The sequence below is a fragment of the Peromyscus eremicus genome, chromosome 11 (assembly GCF_949786415.1).
Source record: "Peromyscus eremicus chromosome 11, PerEre_H2_v1, whole genome shotgun sequence".
NCBI classification, from domain to species: Eukaryota; Metazoa; Chordata; class Mammalia; order Rodentia; family Cricetidae; genus Peromyscus; species Peromyscus eremicus.
The window spans coordinates 25,722,519-25,742,745 of record NC_081427.1 but is presented as its reverse complement, the minus strand read 5'-3'; the positions used below and the strand labels follow the sequence as shown (position 1 = coordinate 25,742,745).

Genomic DNA, 20,227 nt, shown 5'->3' with positions numbered 1-20,227 from the left:
GTGAGAGTCTGTGGAAGTCCATCTCCAACCTTTTGAAGGGTTCTTAGGTGGAGGAGAGAGGAATTAAGAAATGACAGATATAAAGAGAGACCTAGACAAAGAGAAGAAAGACAGAGACACAGGATAGCTTCGGGAGGGCCTGGATCAATACCCAACAGCCTCATCCTTTATTCAAAGGGGCTTTTTATAATATGCCAAGGGGAGAGGCAAAAGACCTCCCCCTTGCAAGATCAAAGTACACCATACAGCCAAGTGTAGACCCTTCCAAACACCTGGTAAACATGCCTGTGGTCAAATCATCCCCTTATGCAGCCCTGCTGGGTAAAGGAAGTTCAGATCGTCTGACCCTGAGTAAGTTCTCACTAGGAAGCCTCTGTGGGCTCCCACAGGAAGTGACATATTTTAATTTCCTTTGCCTCAAGTGAACATTTTGTTGAGCAAGACACAAACAAGGAGACTGGAAGAACAGAAGGGGGAAGAACTCATCAGGGGACAGTCTCAACAGGACAGACAGAACGCATAAAGGAGATGGCTGATGGCGGTCAGTTCTCATCGGTTACTGTCTTCGTGTCTTTTCCTTTTAGGGCATAGCTCCAGGTGACAGAGTCAGGAGTCTATTAGGCTTTAGGACATGCAGCTGGTGTTCACTGCTGTGGAATTGTTTGCTTACTTCTGGGGATAAATCCCCCATGGCTTTTGAGGTCACCAAGTTCTTCTGTGCTGACTGTGGAGTGAGAACAGAGGAAAACCAGTTTGTTTTTCCAGCGTTTGTTTACTGTTTTTCTTAGATACACATCCCTATGGTAGAGTTTCTAATTTATAAATTCAGAAAAGAGAGAGATTAGTGATAATTATTGATTAAATAAAAAGGTTATAAGAAAATATTACAATAAGAGTTATTTTAAATTTATAAGATATTAAGCTGTCCACACTCGTACACTACAATAATCTCAGCACACCAGAGGTAGAGGCAGGAGGGCCACCTCAAGTTTAAAATCATCCTGACCTACATGGCAAGCTTAGAGCCAGTCAGGGCTATATAAAGAGACAAAAAAAAAAAAAAAAAAAAAGTGGGGGGTGGCAATGACCAGGCTAGATGGCTCATGTGGTAAAGTCACTTGTCACCAAGCCTGACAACCTGATTGCCAAGTCTGGTGACCTGAATACAATCTTTGGAACCCACAGATGATAGGAAAGGGCCAACCACTACACGTTGTCCTGTGACCTACACACACACACACACACACACACACACACACACACACACACACACACCAATCAATCAATACATGGAAAACAGAAAGAATCTTACAAATTGTTTATGTCTAGAATTTTCCTCTTGGTATCTTAAGACTACAGTTGTCCACAGGTAGGTGAAACCCTGGAAGCAACACCTCAGACAAAGGGAGACTTCCGCATCAATAGTCAATGGTGGTAGGACCCCAACACAAAGACCAATAGTCAACGGTGGTACGACCCCAACACAAAGACCTGTAGCTAAAGTTTTCCTGCCTGGCCCACAGTCAGGACAAATCTCTCACCTGCCAGTCCCACAGCCACTCAGACCCAACCAAGTAAACACAGAGAGTTATATTGGTTACAAACTGTATGGCCGTGGCAGGCTTCTTGCTAACTGTTCTTACAGCTTAAATTAATCAATTTCTATAAATCTATACCTTGCCACGTGGCGCATGGCTTACCAGCATCTTCACATGCTGCTTGTCATGGTGGCGGCTGGCAGTGATTCTCTTTCCCTTCCTGTTGCCTTAATTCTCCTCTCTGTTAGTCCCACCTGTACTTCCTGCCTGGCCACTGGCCAATCAGTGTTTTATTTATTGACCAATCAGCAACACACTTGACATACAGACCATCCCACAGCAAAGACCAATAGTCAACGGTGATACGACCCCCAACACAAAGACCAATAGTCAACGGTGGTACAATCCCAACACAAAGACCAATAGTCAACGGTGGTACAACCCCAACACAAAGAAGAGGAGGATATGTCAAGGAGGTCGGGCTTCCTGGTCTCCCCACTCCTAGCTCTACAACATCGACATCGGATCAGACACAAGCTGGGAGTGTGAAGAAGGGAGGAAGGAGACAGCCAGAGCAGGGGGTGAACGCGAGAGTCATTAATGAGACCAAAGATGACGACGCCTGTGTATGAAGATGCCAGAATGGACCCCATCACTTTGTATGCTCACACAAACAACACAAGCTGGTGGCCTACGGGCCCCTCCCCTTCTCTTAAAACAGCAATGGAAACAACGAAGAGGAATCATGAGAATGCTCTGTTCCTTCCGCTAGTAGATTCAGTTCTCACTCTAATCAAGGGTGTCCAACCTTTTTGATATTTGACAAGACCTGATGGTCCAAATTCTTAGTTCTCCTGAGGCTGGTGAGATACATCACTCTAAATAATGGGGTAAAAATGGTCCAGGTGACCACTTTTCCAAATGAGGGCCTTGGAAGCTTGGCCCTTATCTCTAAAGGCCAGGCTGGCTCCTCCAGCCCTGCGATGTCTGACTAATCTCATCCTGTGCCTAGTAAGGAACACCTAGGCTTCGCAGTAAGAGATTGCTGAACTTACAACTCTGGCTAGAGAGACTCAGTGAATCACCAAAGTGACCACTTCCCTGTCCTGTTAGATGAGATGGCGCTCATATCCCAGGCCAGTGTTGGAAGGATTGAAGGAGAGAAATACACTGGGCACTCAGCACAACGCCAAGCACATGGCACTTCCATGTATGACTGTTGGAGCTCAAATATGATCTTACTTCCCCAGACAGATTGTAGTATTGGAGCACGGACTGTGTCTAATATCTTGTCTGCATCTTTCTTCCTTGGCAGGTCCCTCTCTACCCACCTAACGCAATATGTCCAATGTCAATTAGGAATGAATGAAAGCCATCTCACACTAGTTAGGAGAGCTGCTATCCATAACACAAAAGCAAAACAGAAAATAACAAGTGTTCGAGACAGCTGGGAGAAACTAGAACTCCATATACTGTTGATGAGAATGTAAAATAGTGTAGCTGACAGGAAACAAGGTGGTTCCCCCGAAATTAAAAACAGAAATACTGTGTCATCCAGCCATCCCACTGCTAGGCATATACCTGAAAGAGCTGAAAGTCGGGACCTAAGCAGAATGTGAGTGCCCTCACTGCAGTGTTATTCACTGCAGCCAAAAGGTGAAAACAGTCCCAGTGTCTACTTATGGATGGGTTGATTTGAAATATAGATAGGGAAGTATTACTCAGCCTTAAAAGGGAATTCTGATATATGCTACCATATAAATAAAACCTCGACAGCATATTATATGAAATAAGCCAGTCACCAAAAGCCAAATAAGCCACTGACATGTCTCAGAGGATAACAGCGCTTGCTTCCAAGCCTGATGAACTGAGATCCACATGTTGGAAAGAGAGGAGGACGCTAGTAGATTGAACTCGGAGCTCAACACACGTACTGTGGCATGGCCACGCATACACTAAATTAGTTAAGTGGCCATCTCGGATAGTCAGAATCGTAGACACAGCCAAGAGGTCTGAGGAGAGGGGCCAGGGAGATAGCTCAGTGTGTAAAGCCTTGTACAAGCATAAGAGCTGTTGTTTAAATGCCCAGCACCCACGTAAAAGCCAAGTTCAGCTGGTGCATCTGTCATCGGGAGCTGGGAGTGCAGAGACAGGTGAGTCTCAGAGGCTCACTGCTGGTCTAGTTGAAGCCCTGAGCTCAATGTTCAGCGAGAGACTGTGCTTCAAAAAAAATGATGTAGAAAATAAAAGAAGACACCCATCATCCACCTGGGCTCCACATTCAGGGGGTGGGGGGTGATAAGAAGTACATTAAGGGATATCATTTTAGTTTTGCAAGATGAAGGAGTTGGAGCTTGGTTAGTAGAAAACATGCATGTACTAAATATACTAAGGCACACTGAGCCATATAGTTAAGACTAATTTAGATGATGAACTTTACATGATATATATTTTGTCTAATTTAATTTAGAGAGGAATTAATGAGTGCAATGATGTGTGTTGTTCTATGCACCCATCTTGAAAATATTACACTAAGTGAAAGAAGCCAGAACAAAAACCCACAATTATATGGCTATGCCTGTATGAAAAATCCAGAGGAGGCAAATCTACAGAGAAACCCAATAGATTAGTGACCACCAAGGGTCGAAGAGGATAGGGAATAAGTGTAGCTGCTAATGAGTGCAAGGAGTCATGTGGGGATGACGAGTAAAGGATGATCAAGGGAGCACCAAGCTACACGCAGGAGAAAGATGTGTTACTGCACAGGTAGGGTCTACAACAAATGATGATGTGCAGTATACCCAGAAGAAGGGATGCTGGGTGCTCTCCACGAAGAAATGATAAATGCTGGGAGAGAAAGCTTTGAACATCAAGCCATGGGTACATGTATTAGACCACTCCTCGTACTTCATACACATGTATACTTCGTATATGTCAATGTTTTAAAGTAAAATATGTGGAAGGAAGAAGAGACTGCCTGGGGTCTGGAATGCTGTAGGAAAAAAAGTTCAAATAGGTCATCTTTGCAACCTTCAGCCTCTGTCCCAGGAGACTTAGAAATCCTCAGGCTCAGTGCCTGCCGTGAGGATCCAAAAGTGTGGGGCTTTAGCAGCTAGCCTGAAGACCCGTCTCTCCCTGGAGACATAAAGTGTCTAACCACAGAGCTCTAAGAATAGACCTGGTACAGCATTCCCCCTAGAAACACCCTGCAGGGAAATTCAACTCGCTGCTTCCCTGGTAATGATGTAATTACTCACTATTCATTGATAATGTGCAAAAACAACCACAAGATGGTATAAACAAACAGCTGGTGAGAGGGCTTCTTGCAAAATGCTAAAGGCAAACTTTAAAAAAAAAATGATTTTTTAGAATCGGTTTTGAAAACCTGATGCGGTAATCCCAAATGTGCGGCAGAACATATGTGGCCGTTCAGAAGTGACGAAGACACATTCTGTAGGGTGGCATATAGTCAGGACCATTCAGAGAGGAAACCTGAGGCTGAAGTGAGCCGGAGAGTGAAGTGCGATTCACTCTCTGGCAGGCATCCCTCCCCAGCCATGCACTTCTCAGGTTTGAAAACACCTTCTGTCCTAACACATTTCACACAGAGCGCAGATTCACTTTGCTCCTCCTGAAAACAGTAAGCCAACAGGAGCCTGGAGCGCTTGTTCAAGGAGCTGCACCCACTCAAAGCCGTGGGGTCTTGGGGCAGTGGACCACCCCAAACCACTTCAAGACCACCCACCCGCTCCATGAAAAGCCTGGTGGGGCTTCTAGAACCGAGGCAAAGAACCACAAACCCGATTATTTGAAAACTACCAAGCCATCTCTGTGGCTGAGACAGAAACATACGAAAACAATGTAGCCCTATAACAAACACTGTTTCGTTTGCTGCCTCCTCCTCTTCTTCGCACAGAGCTGCAGCATTCTTCTGGGTCCCCAGAAGGCTGAAAGGGAGTCTCAGGCGACAGGATCTGTCATCTGAAGCCATCTGCTCTCTCTCTGCAGTGTAAGCAGGTGCCAATTGAGACGGTAGGCTGGGAGCATTTTCTTAGTTCATAGACTGTATAAAATTTACCCTTTGTCTTTTTGAGACAGGGTCTCTGGTAGCTCAGGCTGGCCTCTAACTTACTATGTAGTTGAGGATAACCTTAACCTTCTATCCTCCTGCCTCTACCTCCTGAGTGCTGGGTTTACAGGTATGCCCTACCATACCCTGTTTATACCATACTAATCTAATTTGACTCTACATATTGTCTTATTCTAGACATTCTGTATAAGTGACACCATAAATAGGTGTTTTGTTTTTGTTTTTGTTTTTTTCTGTCTGACTTCTCCATTTATGTCTTCAGGTCTATCCATGCTATTGCATGGTCAAGGCTTTATTCCTTTTTATAGCTGAGTAATATTCTACTATATTTACTTTTGAAAATTTCTCTCTCTCTCTCTCTCTCTCTCTCACACACACACACACACACATACACACATACACACACACAAACACAAACACACATACAGAGAGAGAGAGAGAGAGAGAGAGAGAGAGAGAGAGAGAGAGAGAGAGAGAGAACTTCATTCATCAGTTGAGATGGAGTTGGGTTGTTTCTACTTTTGACCTTTGTGCTAGGATGATGTATTCTTTTATATATAGGTTTTAGTGTAATGTATGTTCCTGACTCTCTCGGGTGCATGCCTAGAGGTGGAATTACTGAGTCATATGGTGAGCCCTGTTTAGCTTTTTGAGGAACTCCCAGCGCAGCTGTCCACTGTACACCTGCAGCTCTTATGCTGGGGAGGTGGCAGAGCCTCTTCTTGGTTCTTTGTTTCATGTTCTTTATTATCCCGTTTGAGCCTCGGGTCCATTTTTCAAGGCCTCTCCAGACGTGTCATATTGTCTCCAATTTAACCCCAACCAAAGCTAAGTAACTGGAACCCATCGTGAAATAAACAGAAAACAAAGCTGCATGCCGAGCCCTGGAGTCCACGATTTATACGCGGAGGTTTTCATTGTTGTTGTTTGTTTTTGCAACTCATGATGAGACGTGAGGTGGGCATCTCTGTTCCCATTTTATCAATGAGAAACCTAAAAAGCCTGTGCTGGCTTTATTTCACCTGCACCCAGGACCCTAAGATCAGGGGTTCCCAATCTGTGCTGCAGAATTCTGTAGCAACCAGAGCACTGGGAACCAAACAACCGAATCTTAAGATCCAGAAAGCTCTACTCCTCCTTTTAAACTATTTCGACTACTTTGGAGCTCCATGAAGACCCTGCCAGTCTTATTCACACTCTCTACCCAGGGCTTAGAACAATACATGTGTGCCATAGAGTAGTTGCTCAATAAGTATTTACAAGTGAATGGGTTTTTTTCCCAATACACTGAAGAAATTCTGCCAAACTAAGATGCTCTCAACACCTGCTCTGCTAAGGTGTTGCTTCCCAAAATGACTAAGTAAAAATTGCACTAAGGATATATTAAAATATAGTTCACTAGAAAAAAAAGTGCTACACATTTGTATGCAAACACACACACACACACACACACACACACACACACACACACACATTCACCAGGCCTTTCTGGATCAGACTCTTGGGTGGGATTTGCGTCACTGTTACATCTCCCCTGATGATGCTAGCAGCCCTTTCTACAGATTCACTTACTGTGACTCTGTTCAGAAAGGCACCGCCACAGGAATAGATCTGTCTATGGCTACCTTCCGAGGCTGGGGAGATTTCACCCTGAACCACAGCCACATTTCAGCAACCCCACAGCCAGGAATCTCTTTCTAAATTCATTGCCATTGATCCCGCTGCTGCTGGCTCCCCGATTAGACTGTGAACGTTGCCCATACCAACATGTTGTCATTCTTTTTCCAATCTCCAACAAAAGAGTCAGGAGACAGAGAAAGGAGGGCCCTTCTGCACACAGGCTTTGATAAGAACCATCACAAAGGCCCACCAAAGGGCTCTAATCAGAACTCAGGCCTGCAATCAGGACCTTTACAAAGGACTTTACAAACTGTACCTTGCTACTTGGGTCACGAAAACATAAAAAACAATTGCCTGGTACACTGTCCATCATTGAACTGACGTCAGTTCCCACAATAAGTCCAGAATCAATGTTCTCTTCAGCTCAAAACAACGCATGTCCTCCCCATTTTCCCTTCAGAAATCCTTGCTTCTCTCTGCTTCCCTGAGTGTGCCCACGGTTGCCATGGCATCGCTGCTCGCTGCTCTTTCCCATTAAGCCCGTTCTTGTGGAGAGACACTCTCTGTCATTTAGGCTGACAAGAGCTTGCAACGTGACTGATGACTAACCATCCATGTTGGAAGGGGACTTCGGGGCAGTCCTCTACTTTGGGCCTGATTTCTCATTTTTAGCTAATGGGGGTTAGAGGCACGCTAGTCTGGACGTCAGAAGTTCTTCAGGCCAGAGAGAAGAGTCTCACCACTCTTAACGGACTCCCACCCACACTCCACAGGCACTCCTCCAAGCACTGGAGGACGAGCAAATTCCATGCAGGCAAGAATCGAGTTCCCTGTATCTCTCCACCTCTATCAGTGCCAGCTGTCTTCACAGCCTCAGTCCTTCCCCCAAGGTCAAGGATATTATAGGGAGGTAATACAGTGTTGGAAGTTCTAATGGTGTACTAAAGAGAAAAAAGAGCTCCCCAACCACCTTTACATACTTGTTCAAGTCTCACGCACCCCCTTCTCTGAGGAGCAAAGAGGACTTTCTCATCTCAGCAAATCAAAATCTACAGATACTCAATGCTTTCTCTACGGTTTGAGCAGATCCACAGGGTGACAAGCCCAGGTGATGGGAATAGAGATCCCCTTTATTAGGGTAGGAGTGCGGAGTAGAGGAGAGTATAGAGGGGCCAGGTGAGAGGGCATAAGGAGGAGACAAGCCTGGGAAGTCGGGATGAGCCCTAGGTAGAGCCTTATCAAGAACCCATGAGAGCCGGGTAGTGGTGGTGCACGCCTTTAATCTCAGCACTCGAGAGGCAGAGGCAGGTGGATCTCTGTGAGTTTGAGGCCAGCCTGGGCTACAAAGTGAATTCCAGGAAAGGCGCAAAGCTACACAGAGAAACCCTGTCTCAAAAACAAAACAAACAAACAAAAAACACAAGAGATGTGGTGGGGAGCCTGCAGGTTCCAATCCAGAGCATGCAAACCATTGGCACCGGGAACTTAAGCCCTTTCAAGACAGCCTTGCAGGTACACAAAGAACATCAACACAGACTTTGCCACCACAGTCATGGCCCTCCAACCGAAAGCCACAGCATCACTAGAGTCAGCCATGAACAATGGTTCCCACCATTCACCTGCATCACTTGAATGCACGTCAATGTGCTCTGAAGCAGCTTGAGAACAAGACCTGTTCAGTATTAAACGCAATAAGCAATTCAGCTGAAGCTGGGACTACGGAGCCCTCGAGCGTTAGTGTGCCTAAGGATTGCCTAGAATGCTCTGGACCAATTGACTTGGGCTGTGGTTTTCGAAAGGCCACAGATGGTTATGATTCCGGAAGTTCTAACAATTAGTTCCAGGCAGATGACATAAAGTTCCCATGTATGTGCACACAGCATAATATCCTTGACTAACTATTTTCATGCTATTTCTTTTTCTCCTATTGCTCATTTTCCAGCAGATAAACCATTCTGTGTCCACTGCCATTTGGAAACTAAAGGAGACTAAAAGAGCTGGAGACAGGCAGGCAGGTAGAACTCTACCATTTCAGCTTCCGAATACCAGAGTTCTTCGTAGCTCTACGGTCAGATACAACTTAAAACTTGCTCTGTGGTGAGTAACGGGAGAGGCAGCAGCAGGAGCAACAAGGAAGTCTGCAGGCTGCAGCTCTGTGCTGGGATTGCTTTAGAGCAGACACGCCTCCAGAATAGCACAGAAGCAGAGGAAAGGCCATGCAACCCAAAGCACTGTTGACAGAGATGAGGGTCACCCAAGGAGCAACCTTGATGAACTGCAATGTGGGGGCAGTCCTGGCAGGTGCCTTCATGGATACAAGACTTAAAGATACAAATAGGCCTTCGCTCCCAACACAACCATTATCATCATAACCACAATCATCACTAATGACCACCACCACCACAGTCATCACCATAAATCACTACAATCACTAATACCACCACGATTACCACCACTACCCAATCACTACCACAGTCACTACTATATGCATCACCACAATCAGCTCCACTACCATAATTACTACCACTACCATAATCTTTAAATAAATCTTTGAAATTTAAAAAAAAAAAAGTGTTATGGTCTGGCTCATTGGCTCTTCCAAAATTCACTAAGAAACTTAGTTCCCAAAGTCCGATATTCATGGTATTTGGAGCTAAGGTCTTTGGGAGGTAAGTAGGACTAGATGAGTTCCTGAGGGTAGGGCCCTAATGGTCATATTAATGGCTTCTTAGACAGAGACTCATATCAGCAAGTTCTCTCTATCCCACTACATGGTACCCTACAGAGTCCCCTCCAGGCAGAAGGTGCTCACCAAAGGTGGCCCCATGGAACTCTCAGCTCCCAGAACTATAAAAAATAATTTTCTGAGATTTTAAGACAGGGTTTCACTAAATGCCCAGGTTAAATCACACTCTGCCTTGGTCTTCTTGGTGCTAGAATCTCGGGCATGTTCCACCAAGCCTCCATCTTTTTGCCCTTTTCCTTGTTCAGTAGCGAGAACTGGACTTGGACAGGCGGTGCCTTCACTTCTACCTCCCAAACCTTCTCAATGATCACATTCAGCATTCCTAGACTCAGGATCCCTACAACCTGAAATGTCAGCCCCACAGAAACTAATTTGTGGTAGAATATTATTTTAAGATCTGTTACATCTGTTTATGCTCTGGAACATTTGTTTAATGATGCAAAGATGTGTTGCATTCTTTTATGTTGCATTTGTTTAACTCTGTGAAGCTGTGTTACTGTGCCTAAAACACCTGATAGTGTAATAAAGAGCAAGCGGCCAATAGCGAGGCAGGAGAAAGGACAGGAGGGGCTGGCAGGCAGGGAGAATAAATAGGAGAAATCTGGGAGGAGAAGAAGAAAAAGCAAGAGAACAAGGAGAGGAGGACTCTAGGGGCCAGCGATCCAGCCACACAACCAGCAACAGAGTAAGAAAGAAAGATATATAGAAATAGAAAAAGGTAAAAGCCCAGAGGCAAAAGGTAAATGGGATAATTTAAAGTTAAGAAAAGCTGGCTAGAAACAAACCAAGCTAAGGCCAGGCATTTATAATTAAGAATAAGCCTCTGTGTGTGATTTATTTCAGAGCTGGGTAGTGAGCCCCCCTAAAGAGTAAAAACAAACAACACTAATTCCTATTTTTAAAAGTTTTAAAAATTGCCAGAAATGGTGGCACATAACTTTAGTCCCAAAACTTGGGAGGCAAAGGCTGCTGGGTCTCTGAGTTTGAGACCAGTGAGGTCTGTAGAACAAGTTCCAGGACAGTTAGAAAGCTTAAAAACACAGAGAAACCAAAAGAGGAGAAGGATGGAGAGAGAGAGAGAGAGAGAGAGAGAGAGAGAGAGAGAGAGAGAGAGAGAGAGAGAGAGAGAGAGGAGAGAGAGCAGAGAGGAGAGCAGAGAGGTGGGAGAGAGAGAAAGTTCTAAGAACTATTACATTAAAGTGGATAACTTAATGTAGTATAAGTGAGTTTCAAGGAGTTAACACTGGCCTCTTAGAGGCCATGTACCTCTTCCTTCCTGAAGCGAGAGCCCACAGACCAAGACAGAAGCATGTCCATGGGTAAAGTCCCTCTTACGTTTGCCAGTCTGTTATTTCTGGGCAGACACTCCCCCCACTAGGTCTAAAAAGCAGCAGGGTCTGTCCTGGTACCAGCACCATGCCCCACCACTGTTGTGAATCCCTATGTCAGCCTGCTCCACGGCTCTCTGAGGAGAACAGGGGGCTCTTCTCTCTCACAAACCCAGCAAAGGAGTAGAAGAAGCCACCTGAAAGTGACTACCAACAGTTAACACAAATGACTCAAGTCACAACCACGGCCTCAGCCAGCCCCACTTCCCCTTCCCTTACATCATTTCTGAGAGAGGTGTGTGAGGGCCTCTTGCCTTACCAGCCCAGCTGCTCTGGCTGTAGTACCTACGTGAGTGTGACCTCACCACACTGGAGAGGGACTGCCAACTGTAAGGGAGTCCGAAGTCTAAGGAGGCTGGCTTCGGTCATGTGGACAGAGAAGAGAGAAAAGGCAGAGTTGGAAGAAACTGTGAGGTGAAAAAAGGGGAGCTAATCAGATAGCCGTGAATTCTCTGGTAGGTCATTTCCTGATTCCTACTTCCGGAAGCTTAACAGCCCTTTGCATCCACAATTCTCTCTGAGCATCACCCCACAGTACTTTTCACTTACACTGGCTGTCTCTCTCACACAATTATCCAAGGTCTCCTTGGCACTGGGGCTCATTTTGTACACCTATGTGTAACTCCATGCTTCCGTGGTATAGTCAGGCACAAAGGTGATGGAAAGGACACTTAATAATGAAAGGACAACTTGATTGTCACACATTGTCCTTTATGAGCATGTGTTTCATACAAATCTGTGGGACATTGTGTTTGGTATTTTATACACATACAAATATACCAACATGCAAATAATGTCTTTTCTGTCATCCACAAGCTGATACTTAGAATATTTTTTTTAATCAACATGACTACTTTCACAGAAGACAGCAGAATGAAAGAGCTCTGTGTGCACGAATGATCTTTAAAACCACATCCAGTGGTGTGGAGAAGAAGAGAATAAAAGTTTCTTAACCTCGGCAGGCTGATATCCACATCCTAAATACCAAAACCTCCCGTTCTTAACCTTATATGGCAGAAGGGACATCACCGTCCGTGCTGGAGTTAAAGATCTTGAGATGAGATTATCCTGAGTCATCTGTAAGGTCTAAACTGTAATCACAAGCATCCTCCTGAGAAGGAGACAGATCTGACTGGAGCCGTAGGAGCCATCTGATGGTGGAAGCAAGAGGCCAGGATGACTCAAGGAAGGAGTCACAGACAAGGAAGCCAGATGGCCTCCCAAAGCTAACACAGCCAAGAAAGCAGACTCTGCTCCAGAGCTTCCAGAAAAGAAGAGCCCTGCCAACTGAGTCTACCCCAGTGCAACTGATTTCAGAATCCTGGAGGGGGGTCAGAAGTTAGAAGACAAGCTTGTAGTCATTTATTATGGTGGGCTAAATGAGAATGGCTCCCCATAGGCTCATATGTTTGAAGGCTTGGTCCCCAGTTAGTGTTTGGGAAGGATTAGGGGGTGTGGCCTTGTTGGAGGAGGTATCACTAGGGGGAGGGGGCTTTGAGGTTTCAAGAGCCCATGCTAGGCCCAGTCTCTGTCTCTCTGTCTGTGTGTATGTGTGTATATGTGAGTATCCAGAGAATAACTCTAGGGAATCACTGTACAACTGTACAACTGCCACCTCGTGAGATCCAAGGACAGAAGTCAGGTCTCCAGGCCCTCAGGAAAGCACTTTTGCCAGCCATCACTAACCCTATTTTTTATTTTTATTTTTTATGTGACTCTTTCTTGAGGAGCCTTGACTGTGTACTACAGCCCTTTTCTTAATAAACCTATCAGTTTCCTTTACTTAATAACTTCCTTCTTTGCTGAGCAATGGTAGTGCACACCTTTAACCCCAGCACTCGGGAGACAGAAGCAGGCAGATCTCTGTGAGTTCAAGGCCAGCCTGATCTACAGAGCAAGTTCTAGGACAGCCAGGGCTACACAGAGAAACCTTGTCTCAAAAAACCAAAAAGTAAAACAACTCCCTCTTTACAAAATAGCCCCAACTTTGCTTCCTTCTGATTTCTAGTTCCATTTCTGTTACTCTGACTAAAATACCCTACAAACAGCAACTTAGGGGAGAAAAGGATGTATTTTAGCTTGCAATTCCAGGTAATAAATAGTCCATCCTTGTGGTGAAGACACCCCTGCAAGAGCCTAAGACACACATCTCATTCAGTCAAGGGCAGAGCAAAATGAATGTGTCCTTGTTCAGCTTGCCTGTGCTCAACTGGATTTCTCTGCTCTTACACAGTTCAGAACCACCCCCTCCTTCCCCACCCCTGCCTAGGGAACAGTGCCACTCACAGTGAGCTGGGCCATCCCACATCTGTTAACTTAAGATAATCCCCACAGACATGGCTACGAGCCAACTCAATGTAGGCAATCCCTCATTGAGACTTGTTTACCAGTCAATTCTAGGCTGTGTGTCAACTTGATGATTAAAGCTAAGGATCAAGGCTGGAGAGATGGCTCAGCGGTTAAGAGCACTGGCTGTTCTTCCAGAGGTCCTGAGTTCAATTCCCAGCAACCACATGGTGGCTCACAACCATCTGTAATGAGATCTGGTGCCCTCTTCTCCCCTGTAGGCAGAACACTGTATAGATAATAAATAAATCTTTAAAAATAAATAAATGAAGCTAAGGATCTCATAGGTTCATTCTGGAATTCTTTTCTGAAGCATAAGCCATGATCATAGCATTACCTGAGTGGAGGTCTTTGAACATGCCTCCTTATGCTGTACAACTGACAACAGTTAGCTCCATCTCCCATTACCACTGACATTTTTCTTTGGGGTCTGGGACCTGCTGAAGTGTTATTGACTGGTGTCTTAGGGTTTCTACTGCTGTGAAGAGACACCAGGACCATGGCAACTCTTATAAAGGAAAACATTTAATTGAAGTGGCAGCTTACAGTTTCAGAGGTTTAGTTCATTATCATCATGGCAAGGAGCACAGCGGCATGGCAGGAAGTCATGGTGCTGGCTACATCTTGATCAGAAGGCAACAGGAAGTGGACTCACACTGGGTGGTATCTTAAGCATATATGAGACACCAAAGCCTGCCCCCACAGTGACACACTTCCTCCAACAAGGCCACACCTACTCCATCAAAGCCACACCTACCAGTGCCACTCCCTATGAGCTTATAGGGGCCAATTACATTCAAATCACCACAAATGGTGAAACTGGCCTTCTGGGTCAAAGCCAAATAAGGTAAAGGAATGAAGAAGCTAGTTGATATTTTGAATCTTGGCCTGTAAGGTCAGCTAAGACTCCAAGTCTTGTATAATATTAGAGGGACCAGCCTTAATATTATACATCCCAGGGGCTCAGGAGAGAGAACTACTAATGGCGAGGACTATTTTCAGGAAATAGAATCTCAGCACACCGAGATCTATAGTCCACTTGCTTTAATTCCTCTGGCATAACATCCTTTATACCCAGCTTCAGTTCTGTTCTCATGTCTAGCTCCTTTCTTGGCTGATTTCTCTCTATATTTATCTACTGCTTCCTCTAAGTTCTATCTTAATTCTCTTGTCTTAACTCTGCCTCATCTAGGTCCTTTTCATCTTGTTCTTACCCAGCTAGTACTTCCCCATCTGACTCTTCCTCATCTTCCATCTCGTTCCTCTGGTGCTCTCCTCTAGCCCTTCAATCTAATTCTTCCCCATCTCAGTTTGTTCCTCTCAAGTTCTTACCCATCTAGTTCTTCCATTCTCTTTTCTCTTCTCCGTCTCCCCGTGCCCTGGAAGTCCTGGTATATAAAGCCAGGCTTCCAGGGTCAAACGGAGGGGTGATAAGAATCACACAGGGAGGCAATAACCGTTAATTATCATTTGCAACCCCAAAGGGAAGTGACCAATGGGGAAATAAATTAACTAAAGGCTAAATTTGGGTAATATCTAAGAAGAGGGAATCTTATGTGCTCAACTATAGTCTTAAACGTGATTAGTAGAAAATGTTAAGAATCTGTAAGTTGCTAGGTCAATGGGAGAAAATAAAACTGTCTTCTTTTTTCCTGTGGCTCCTATCTGTCCAAGCTATCTGCCGTTTTTCTGCAGGGTGGGGGAAAGTGTGCTCAGTCGCTAGGCAACCTGTATACAGCTAGATGCCTCTGGTGATAGTTAAAGGGAGATCTGGAACCAGAGGTAAGGTTTGGGAAAGGAGGAAGTAAAGCTTAATTGGCATATCCACCAGGCCTTCTCAAATGGGTAGCCTGGATGCTTAAGTCTGTTCTTAGAAAGTACGGAGGTGTCTCTGATAAGGTACTTTCCTCCATCTGGGGATGGACCTGGCCGGATGCTGCCAATGATGATAATTACAAGGAGGCTTGAACTGGGGTTCTGGCTGAGCATAGCTGTCAGCACAGAAGGTTATCTAAATATTCCTAGAAGTGGTTAGGTAAGGAGTTAGCGGTCTATAAAGTTAGTAAGGCTATAAGAAAGGAGGGTCCGAGCTGAATTGTGTAAAGCTATTACTTAACGTCCACCTGACCTAGGTAGTGTCTCCTTGTGGAATTTACCTTAAATCAGGGGACTTGCATGTGGACTGTTATTACTGCTAGTCCTTGAAAGTGACCAAGGGAGATATCTGATTCCAGAGAAAACCTTTCCTGAAGCTGTTCTCCAAATACCTGGAATGTGTATGTCCAGAGAGTGATCAGTCCACACTGTTAGCCCTTCTTGGGGAAACGTCAACTGGGAAAACTATGAAGGCACACATGACTTTCATAACAGAATACAGCTGATATATAACAAGCCAAGTAACACCAAAAACTCCTTGGGATTTGGCTTCCTCTGGAGGAATTCCCTGATTCCTCCAGATAGTGACTTTGCCATAACCAGCTGAGTTCTTATGATATATTCCTGCGGCCCGCAGCATCCAAGGGCAACCAGTCTCTCCAGAATGATGCCACAACTCTAGTAAATGACCGATTTCCCCAATCAAAGAAGCTATAGATGCCCTAGATTTGGGGCTATAACCTCTATGCATTCTCTAATGAGAGAAATGAATGTTTCCCAGTGTGTCAAAGGGAAGCCACTGGTCAGCAAGACCCTGAGTCATCCCAGAAAGTAACACAATGGATAGAAGAAAAACGGGAAAAGAGTCTCCAAGTTAAGTCCCTAAAAGCAACTCCCAAGGAACCTCAACTAACTTTGATAGTTGAAAAAACAAAGGTTAATTTTGTCCATGTCTATGGTCTTAAATGCCCAGCAGGAAAGTACAACCAGCACATACTGTAGTGTGTGGTAATACAAAGAGTTAGATTCCACCTACAAATAGACTCTGAGAGCTTGCCTTATTTAGATGTGGTAAACACCACGACCACAAGCAACCTGAGAAGGAAAGGATTTATTTGGTTTATACATCCTGGGTCCCAGTCCATCACTGAAGGAAGTCAGAGCAGGAACTTGAGGCAGGAACTTAAGCAGAAGCTGTGGAGGAACTCTGCTTACTGGCTTGACCCGAGTGATTTGCTTAACCTGCTTTCTTATTTTGTTGTTACTGTTGTTTTTCGAGACAGAATTTCACTGTGTAGCCTTGGCTTTTCCCAGCACTTGTGCTGTAGCCCAGGCTGGCCCCGAATTTACAGCGATCTGCCTCCCTCTGGCTCCTGAGTGCTGAGATTAAAGGCGTGAGCCACCAGCGCCTGGCTGACCCAGGTCCGCCTATCAGGAACCGCACCACCCACAACGGGCTTCCTCCCCTGCTCCCCACCCCAGCCCCCACAGCAATCACTAATCAAGAAAATGCCCAACAGACTTACCTATAGGCAATCTGAAGGAGGCATGTTCTCAGCTGAGCTTCCTCTTCCCAGGTATCTAGCTTATATCCCGTTGACAAATGCCTAGCCAGGACAGCACTCTACCAGCTATTATAAAGTCTGTACAAAATGACACCAGAAACGGTCTTCCCAGAAAACAAAAGAGCTAACTGATTCTAGCATCCTCCGTAATTTATAATAATTATTCTTATTTTAGGTCAAAGATTCTGAACTCTTTTACCTGCTGAGACCCAAACACTGTTTGTGGAATCAAGTTTCCTTACCAAGTCTGCTTTTCTTAAGCCCCTGGTAACCACAATTCATCTCCTTATATTGGGTGCCTATGTTTTCAACCTTCTTGTAAGAATCTGTATCTTCTAGGCCTCAACAGTCCCATACTAAATGACGGGCCTACTAAGCTTCTCTCCTTCCCAACATCACGGCTTTGCAGCACCTCCAACTCCCCTCAGTGGGCCAGCGCATGAGCCCACCGTCAGCTGTGAATGTTTATGGAAAATGGATCTTTGGTCGTCTTCAGCCCTAAAGATTAAGAGCCAGACGTCCCTAGAGGTTGGGGAAGGAATGAGCTTGGCTAGATGCGCAGAGGAAAAAAAAGAGGCAAGCTACACAGTGGCTGGAGGCTGATGCAACACAGGCCCGCGGTGCAGTAAGACACCACGTGACCACTCAAACAGTGACGACACAGGAGCATCCCAAACCAGCTGGGACCAGCATGGCCGTGACAACCATTAACTGTCCTTTGCTTCATTATACTGGCTTCTCTACATCACGAATCTAACAAAACCCCTGCTCATCCAGAAAACCCTAGGTAAGGATGCAAAAGAGGCGCAGACCCCAATCTGGGAAAAATCCCAACCCGTTCCCGGCATTCCCCACTTTTTCCTACCTTCATCATGAATGATCCTCCCCTCGATTAAAATGTGTTCATAAGGTGAGCGATCCAAGATCCCAAACCACGTCTTGAGAGTTCATGCCCACCTCTTGCATTTAGTGAACGCTACCATTATTTTCTTAATAACTTCCACATTTTCCTTTGCTTAATAAGCTGCTTCTTTACTTAACATTGCCCCTCTTTCGGCAGGGAGGTAAGACGGGATCTAACTCTGTAGCTCAGACTGGCTTGAAACTCACTGTGTAGCCTAGGCTGACCTCAAACTTGCGGCAGTCCTCCTGCCTCAGCTTCCCACGTGCTGAGACTTCAGAGGTGAGCCACTGCACACAACAGAACCCCAACTCTGCTGCAACAACAACAACAACGACAACGATAGCTGGTAGAGCAGCGGTGTGGCAAGAATTGCCAGAAGCTGGCAGTGTGGTTCAGTGGTTTGACCCCCCACCACAGCCTGATTAAAAAAAAGGAGTTTTACTCAAACTAGGTTTCTTTGAGCTGGCATATTGGATGCCTTACATTTTCTTGTTTTTAAAGTAGTGACAAAATAAGTAGCAATTTCTTTAAAGTGAAAGAAGCATGTCTATTTGCTCCGCTATTCCTGTGATGCTGTCTTCATCCTTTCGTAACAAGATGACGTCACTCCAACTGCCAGCCAGCCCCCCAGCAGAGGGGAGGGTGGAGCCAAGAGCACACCCCAGAAGGCTGCACCTTCACTCACACTACGGTCAGCCTGATCACAGCACCACATCTGCTTCTCAGGGAAGCTGCTGGAAGTCTGTACTGCAAGATGCCCAAAGAGATATTTAAAGGAAAAACATTAAACAAGAGAGAGGTTGGGCATGCTGATACACACTTGTAAACCCGGGGCTCGAAGAATCGAAGCGGAAGGATCCTGAGTTCAAGAACAGCCTGGGCTATACAGTGAGGCCCTGACTCAAAAGTAAAACTAGCAATAAAGAAGCAGGGGAGCAAATATTATGGACAGCAAGTGGTCTGTGCTCCAGGAAAGAGTGTATAGTCATCGGAGTTCAAATCAGGGCAGCATCAGGCAGCCAAGCACAGTAATGAATCCTGCTGATAAAGCTGAACTCACGCCACACCTTCACCTGCTCCCTTGCCATTGGCTGAAGACTTATCATTGTATTATTATTAGCATTATTTGTTTGTTTGTTATTTATTTATTGGTGGTAGTGGTGGTGGTGGGTAGCAGTAGAGCCTGCAATATGCAAAAAAGGGACACGCTGGACATGGTGGTCACACCTGTAATTTCAGCACGAGAGAGACTGAGGCTGGAGGATTTCTGTGAGTGTGAGGTCAGCCTGAGCTACATAGTAAGTTCCAGGACAGCTGTGAGACCCTGCATCAAATAATGAAAAGGGAAAGGAAGAGGAAGGGAGGGAGGGAAGAGGAAGGAGTTCTTCCCCTTCGGCTCCCTCTGAGCCTCTTGTGGGATCATTAGCGCTCAGGGGACGTGGAAGCAGCACACCGCTCCGAGGGGAAGCAAAACCAATCTTTACGACAGGCACGGTAATTCTGGGGAATTCCCAAGACTGACTGCTGGGTTTCTCTCTCCTGTGAGTTATGCTGAAAACCCCAGCCCTTGGTGAAGGAGATGGAGTCTGCTCGTGGCTGTGTTCTCTGTGTGGTGTATTTCAGAGCCTCTCATCTGCAGGCTTCTCAGAGGATGAGGAACCATCTTGAACGGCGCCTGCAATTACCAATGCTGTCTAGGCCCAGAGTGAAGGCTGGTTGCCATGGCACTGCTTTTAATTGTTCCTGTGCTGACACATCTTGCCACGCTGGCTGACTGTCACATGCTGCTCCCATGCACGGGGACCACATTTATCTCCTCCTGCTAGTTGCTGGCTGATGCTTCAGCTCTACCCCAGAAATAGGGCTCTGTCACCCAAGGAGCGAGTGCATGTGGGTGTCGAGTCCCCGCCTCGCTCATCTATAAGGTATAAGGGTTGGAAACACCTGGAAACAAGAGACCTGGATCCTTCTCCGAGTTCTCCACTGCAAGCCTTTGGGGAAAGGCTTTAATCTTCTCGTGCCTTGGACTCCTCCGTGGCGTGTCTCCACGGTCCCTTCCTGATGTAACACTCTGATCCCTTTCCCAGCAGCACCGGCTCAGCTGAGCGCCAACATCAAAGTGCAAGTGAAGCAATTCCTGTAAGCCCTTGCACAG

The 20,227-nt window shown here is 45.7% G+C and overlaps 1 long non-coding RNA gene across 1 annotated transcript; it reads right to left on the bottom strand.

Moving 5' to 3' along the window:
- Nucleotides 1-352: 352 nt before the first annotated feature.
- On the bottom strand, nt 353-17,755 carry LOC131921666 (uncharacterized). The gene is made up of 2 exons (XR_009382056.1): nt 17,130-17,755; nt 353-724 (listed from the first exon to the last, which is right to left on the bottom strand). It is a non-coding gene; the product is annotated as an uncharacterized LOC131921666 (long non-coding RNA).
- Nucleotides 17,756-20,227: the final 2,472 nt, after the last annotated feature.